Source organism: Miniopterus natalensis, chromosome 1 (assembly GCF_054644295.1).
Source record: "Miniopterus natalensis isolate mMinNat1 chromosome 1, mMinNat1.hap1, whole genome shotgun sequence".
NCBI classification, from domain to species: domain Eukaryota; kingdom Metazoa; phylum Chordata; class Mammalia; order Chiroptera; family Miniopteridae; genus Miniopterus; species Miniopterus natalensis.
The window spans coordinates 136,136,265-136,143,812 of NC_142081.1; the positions used below are offsets into that span (position 1 = coordinate 136,136,265).

The 7,548-nt window shown below is 38.1% G+C and overlaps 1 pseudogene; it reads right to left on the bottom strand.

The window, feature by feature from the left end:
• Window positions 1-3,808: 3,808 nt before the first annotated feature.
• Window positions 3,809-5,797, bottom strand: LOC107532481 (cleavage and polyadenylation specificity factor subunit 3 pseudogene; annotated as a pseudogene).
• Between the last annotated feature and the right edge of the window lie 1,751 nt (window positions 5,798-7,548).

The window sequence follows — 7,548 nt, forward strand, 5'->3', positions numbered from 1 at the left end:
AAACTTTTTATCTCCATCACGAAAAGAACAGGGGATTTCAAATCCCTTTAGATGGAACTCACAGTTCCCAGAGATTCTTAAGGGCTCTACTTTTCAGATCTACAGTTATGTCAAGTAAGGCTATTGGTGATTCAGAGCAGAGATAGAAGTCATCAAATATGCCAGAAATAATATTTAAACCATATTCAGTTATTTAAAGGATTTTCAAATTGTGGAGCTCTAAAGTCTAGACTGTGCTCTTTAAGAACTATGAGAGTCTGGGTATTAGAAAGCTATTTGGAGTTATCACCAAGGATAATCATGGTGCTAGCCTTCTTTCTACAAATCACTCACAAGCAAGCAATTGGTACAGAACTTGTTGAAATTGTGTTTTAGAAACAATTAAGCAAAGAAGCACGTTAATAAAGGTTTCCTTCCAACTGAAAGAAATCCCCTTCTCAGCTGCTGGTATTGATCCAAGGAATGTAGAAAATACTGAAACATCGATTTAAGCCTCATTTCAGGCTCGTTACCATGGGACATTCTCTCCTGACACATAATCACACCTGATGCAGCCTCTCGGAGTAGAGCTCCCTTCTTCCGAAATGATATGCCAGAGGTCACCATCACTCCTCCTCATCAAGCACCTACAATGTATGAAGACTAGAAACCACCCCTGCCAGTTTGTTTGATCACTCAAAAAATATTTATTGAGGGTCTGCCAGGGTGAGGCACTGTGCTCAGGGCTGATGCAACGATTGTGTCTAAAACAAACAAACAAGCAAAACATTCAGGCCCTTAAAAAGCTACCATTTGATCAAAAGAGATAAGCATTGAACCCTATATTAGGCAATTTGTTATTTAATTTTAGGCCAATTGGTTCTATAAAGGAAAAGCAAAAGCTAAAACAAAATAAGGGTTTTTTCTGGTGAAATAATGTTTTGCCTGAAATCTGAAGTATGACAGTAATTCAAAATTTATTTCTGCTCTCGGGTCTGAGATAAAACAAATGGTAACTTGTTTTGAGTCTCTTTTTAAAGATTTGAATTTCTAAATTATTGACAAATGTCCCATAATTCTTCCTAATAAGTCCTTCTATGATTTAATTGGGACTTTTTCTTTCTCCTTCAAGGTGGTGGGAAGATGAAAAAACAACAGAAGGAATGTGGGGAGAGAATTAATTCAATTCTACTTTTTAAATCTGTACACTAATAACTACATCTTAATATAGCTAAACATATAAAACACTGTAGTTTTAGCAAGGAGGCCAGAATATTCATTCAAAGGCTAGCAAGTTTCCCCTGGGAGTGGGTATCTAATAACACTGCGGTGATTCCAGCGAGAGCTTAGGCTGTGATGCATACAAGTTCAGGGCGGTGTGACCTATGAATGGATTTCCAGAGAGAACATGAGACAGCCCAGGATTCACATGAAACAATCTCTGGAGACGACCGTAAATGACCAAGTGCAGTCTAAGGGTCTTGTGCAGCAGGCAAGGAAAAGAACAACACATTTTGGGATATTGGCATTAAAGAGCCCACGTGTACCCACAGGCAGACGTGACAAGGGGCATCTTGGGTGACAGTAGTCAAGTAAGGAACTAGCTATAGTACATTAGTCAGAGTTCAGGCTCTGGAATCAGATTGCTTGGACTCCTGCCTCTTGTAGCTGTGTGACCTAGGCAAGTTCATTAACTTCTCCAAATCTAAGTTTTCTCTCCTGTAAATGATGACAATAATTGTGAGTCACAAGGTTGATGTAAGGATTAGTGAAATTATACATATTAAAAAGCTAAAGCTTAATTTATACACTGTTGTATGTCAGTTATATCTCAATTTAAAACCAAGGCTAAGGCACTATCAGACACAATATGATCATAAAGAGCCACATCTTAAGAAATTGAATTGTATTTGCTATTACTATTAGCATTATTTTTTGTTACTGCTAGTTTAGCCAGGATTTATTAGGTTTCTTAAAATATAAAATAAAATAGTAAAACCTCCAAGTTTTGCAGTAGGCATATCCCACTGCCTCACTATTTTGACAAAACCACCAGTTTCAGCCTAAATTGCAAAAATTATTGTGTCATGTTCCTGCTCAAAATTCATCCAGGTTCCTTCCCTATCACTTCCTTCTTCGCATGGCAAAAAAAGGTCCTTTCAAATGCCAGTTTCAATTTTCTTGCCTGTCACTCTCTTTTACACAATCTCTACTCTAGCCACATCAGCTAATTTGCAATTTCCCAAATGAACTCTATAATTTCAAGCGCCCATGCTTTGGCTCTGCTGTTACACCTGTCTGTAAGGCTTCTTTTTCCTCTGTTCCCCAAAAACCTTGCAACTCAGTTTGACTAATTTCTACTTCTCTGTCAATCAATGGTTTGTTCATCCACCACAGCCCTGGTGTAACCCTCACTGGCATTTCTAAGCATAGTTAATAACCATCTCCCTTAATATTTAAAAAATGGTAGCACCTACCTATTAATGTTTTTGTCTTTTCTGTATATATCCATCACCTCCACGAGGCTGTAAAATTCTGGAATTAGAGAACCTAACATTGGTGTTTAATATACATGTTCTAAAATAAATGCTTAGTTTCTTTTGTAGTGATCTTTGATGTCATCTTATTTGAAATTGCCATAAAAGTCTTACAACCACAGATACCTTTAAGACTATGAAATTGTCTTGTTTGAAGTATTTATAGGCTCAATGAATATAATTTTTCTGTCAGGAATTATGGAGATTTTCTCTAATTTTAAGGAGTTGTGGGTTGTGACAATTTACAAAAGTAGGTCAGGCAAAAGAAAACCCAAGTCTCAATTTCAAGAATTAGATCCCACTATAAATAAAGTTTGTGCTTTATAAACCACAGAGAATTGCACAAATGGGCATTTATCTATCATCACTGCTCAGCAGCAGATAAGCATCTCCAGCAAGTAAAAATCTACATTTCTTCTATTTAAAAATATTAATTGATAACATATTGGTTTCAAAATGACCCTAAAACTGCTTAATTTAATGGCAATATTTGCCTTGAGACCTGTTTGTGTTCAGGGTAAATTTTAGGTACCATTTGAATAATAAAAATAATAATAGAGGTTCTGAAATATGGAAATATTACTAATCATATTATAAATATGCCACCAAAATAAATATATGCATAACACTAGCAGAGAAAATAATACAAACGTGCAACTTAGAAAATTTGTATTTTCTTAGGCTTATGCTCTAACATATCAAAACTGTCACGTTTGGGAAGAATTCATATTTTCCCTAAATGCTCACTTAGTCTTCATTATGTTCATTACTGACTACTGCACTATGACAATCAGATTAGTACCAAGTTTGTCTGAAATATGAAAAGTATTTTTATATACTTGGATTAATTTAGCTTTTCTTTTAATTTGCATCTCATAATTTTTTCTCTCATATAATTCTAAATTATGTTAATATTTAACATTATTGAGGCAGAAAAGTTGATAAATTACCATTTATGAGAAAAATATAAGAAAAAGTAGAAAACTAAACATCATATCAGAAAAAAAGTGAATATAAGGGCTAGAATTTCCAGATTTAGCAAATAAAAATGCAGGCCACCCAGTTAAATTTTTTTCAGCTGCTATAAGCAGATTTTCAAGGTTTTACTGGGAACTGCATACATGACTTGAAGTGGAATCAATAAATACTAAAATAATAGTTTATTCAGCAGTTCTAAAGTAATGGACAAATTCATCGGTGATTCAAGCTGTTGGCATAAAAGCCATTTGACGTCTATCATAAATAGGCTACTATTTCTCTGAGGTAGCCCAGAGAAGCTAATGTATTTCGTTTTAAGCATCAGAAGTAAATTCAAGCATTAGCAAAACGTTTGAGCATATGCAGAGACATAAGGCCCTCAGTAAACTGGAGGAAGACCTCACACAGCCTCTGTGGACAGTCCCTCCATGCCTCAGCCAGATTCCGTCACCTTCACTCCCTTCCTCACGCTCTACAGTCCACGTCTCCAAGTTTGTATTAGCAGTTTTTCCATCCACTCGGACAGTAAGAGTCAGCCCATCGCTTGCACAGTCTTCCCCAAATATGTCCTGGGGCATGATCTCCAACCTCTTCCTATAAATGTGCATTTCTAATTTTATAGACACCCTTCCTTATTTTGGGGTTTGAGTGAACTTCTAATATCACAGTTGTTACTGTATCTGAATACATATCACTGGAAGGGTTTGCTAACCATTCTAATACCACCATTCCTGGTCCCTGTAATACAGTAATACTTCTGAACACTTTTCAAGCAGGCTTTTCCTGAATTTCTAATTCTTTTACATCACCTGTCAATTTCTATAGCTTGTAATAGAGCAAATTCAAAAGACTGGTATACGGAATGGCTTGGGTCTGTTACACAGTGCTCATGGCCAAGTCAGTATAACTGGAGGGATCACAAGGAGAAAATGTGTGATAGTTCAAGTTTCTTTTACCAAGTGTTCCTGAGACCCGCTGGCCTTGTTCCGATTTTTTGTCTGCTAAAAAGCCCATGACCTTGGCTAGTTTTTCTCCTCTGAAGTTTAAGGTCGCTGCTTCTGTATTCTGAGCATTATGAACCTCTGTGAACTTCACCATTATCTTCATTTTCCTGAATCAGGGCTGCTTTCCATCTGGCCATTTTGTTCTGTTCTCCATGGACTAAAATCACATGAGGTGGTTTCAAAGCACAAATATATGCACTGGTTTGCTGGTCATCTGTGTGATCAGAGAAAGAATGTAGTCAACAGACATTTTCAAAGGTAGCTTCTGTCCAGACACGGTAGTGTCTTCGGGTTCAGACATAAAATGCTTGGTAAGAGTCCCTTCTACCCAGTACTCTTCTATAACGATGACCTTCATCTTATCAGTGCAACAGCTTTCAAAGAGTTCTCTGGATAAACCACTTTGAATCATGCCTGGGGAGGTCATTACAATGCTGGGATCAAGGTCATCAAAATGATCCATGCTCTTAAGATTACTAATGTGTTTGAAAACAAAGGGATTATTGATGTTGATCTGTTGTGGATTTAGTCATTTTTTTATGATCTTTATGTATGTCTGCTCCATGGCCAAACAACTTCTTGGCCAAAGACGATGCATAGTATGTTGGAATACCGTGGAGTTCTGGGTGATTCTTCCAGTACTCATCTAAATTCAGGAGCAGCTCCTGAGCCCTTCCAAGAACAAAGACAGGAATGACTTGCTTCTCGCTCATCACGCTTCTCATGGGTATGTGTCCCATAAAGTAGATTCAATGAGAAGAATATCAGGTTTAATGTTAGGATTTCAGTTGCCATTAAGTGTCTATCTTCTTATGTTGAGAAATCACCTGTATATAAAATCGCCACTCTCACGCTCAGTCATGAACGTGGCAGGTTCTAGAATACCAAAACTTGATTCCTGCAACTTTGTTAACTTCATGAAAATTGATGATTTCAATTTTGTCCGTGCTCTCTTTCAAATCTGTCTCAGTATGCAGCCTGTCATCTACTGATGTATTACTGACTTTGACCAAATCTGAAAGAAGGCATCTACAAATAGCTTTTGTAGCATTAGTCATGCAAGTTCTTCCTTTGAAACTTGTCTTCTGTAGAAACCAGGGTAAAACTCCAGTGATCCAAATGGAAATGACTAATTAGTAGGAGATTAATCTCAGCTGGCTCAATTAAATTCCTATAAGGAGGAGCATCCATTCCTTCGAGGCCAGGGTGGATTCCATAGTTCGACATTATTTTTCTTCCTTTGAGCTCCAGAAGAACACATGTATGAGCCAGGCAGTGTGCTAAATGCTGTACATTCATTATCTCCTTGATCCTCATAACAAACCTCTGAAGTGAGTGCTGTTATCATCACCATTTCACAGATGAGAAAACCAAGATAAGAAAGGCCAAGTAGCTTGATGAAGTTTGCACAGACATCAGTGGGAAAGTTGCACCAGAACTCAGACCTGCCCGACCATGTCAGCCCCCACAGTGCTACGATGCCCTTTCCTTTTCTTTTTTAATCCTCACCGAAGGATATGTTTTTATTGATTTTAGAGAGAGGAGAAGGGAAAGAAGAGGGAAACATCAATGTGAGAGAGGAACATCAATTAGTTGCGTCCACACACACTCAACTGGAGATTGAATTGCAACTTAGGTAAGTGCCCTGACCAGGAATCAAACCCACAACCTTCCAGTTTCTGGCACCACGCTGCAACCAACTCAACCGCACCAGCCAAGGCTGCTGCCCTTTCTTTCCCAGGTAAGAAAGAGGCAGCCATAGGTGCTCCTGTCCTGGGGAGCACCCCTTCTACCACCCCCAAGACTCCTACTCCCTTAATGATGTGAAATATAAGGGCAAATCCAGTGTGATGCTAGTTGGGTGCCCTGCAACTCTACCACCAAAGGCCATAAGAAGGCATCCCAGGGTCCCCGAGCACCCATAAGATACTGAAGATGAAATGTGGGCACAGAGAGAAGCGGGCCAAAGGATTTCCAGTTTGGTTCCAAATCAGGCAGTTTGCTTCCAGCATTTTGCTCTTAATCAGTAGGCTCTTGTTTGAGAATATTTTATTTCTAATGATAGTATTGACTCATTTTTGCACTTGATAAAACTGAGTACTTCATGTTGAAGGCATGAAGTTGAGGATAATGTTTCTGAAGGTCTAAAGATCAGGCCTTGAAGGACAGCTCAAAAAGTGACATTGTGTCCCTTGCTTAGTAATACCCACAACTCATTTTGTACCAGAAATTCACCAATGCACAATAAAGGGCCAATAGCCAGTGGCCAGAGTTGGCTCAAATGTGCTAAGGTTGGAGCAAGGACATACCAGGCTTCCGAAGTACTTTACACAAGGCTGCCAAAGGATTAGCTGGATGTTCCTGTGCCAGGTTCACTTAACAGGAACATGGCAGGTTGTGGATACTAATTGGTCCTCACAAGTATTTTGGGTGAGATAAAAATACAACTGCAGGAAATAGAATTTCCCCTTACAATGTGACCTGCTCCTGTAAATACAATACAGTTTACAGATTTTAATGCATGGGAAATATTTATTTTATTATTGGCATAAAATTTTAAAATATATACCACTCTCCCCTCCACGCTGCCAGGCTTCTATTCCTACAACAATTAACACTAAAAAACAGAGTAAAGACATAGTGTTATATTCTCATTCCCTCTTTCCCGTCTTAGAAATTCACTGTCACCTGCTTGGACAATGGTTTGTTTCCAGCTCAACATCTCTTGCACATGTTGTATGTATGTATGTATGTATGTATGTGTATATAGGTGTGTACATATGCATATGCATCCATGTACATGCACACATGTGAAAGTGATTTAATTTCCATTTTCAGTCTATGCTATAATTCCTAGATCGTTTACATAACTATTCAAAATTATAAGATCTTTTTAAATAAAATTTTGTAATTTGAGCTCCTGAAACTTAGCTAAACATATAGTTGGACTACTGTGTAATAGCTCTCAAATGCACACAGACCCCACTCCCTAGGGTCTACCAGCATCAAGTCACAGGTCTGAGAGCAGTTGGAGACTAAAAAGAAAGGCA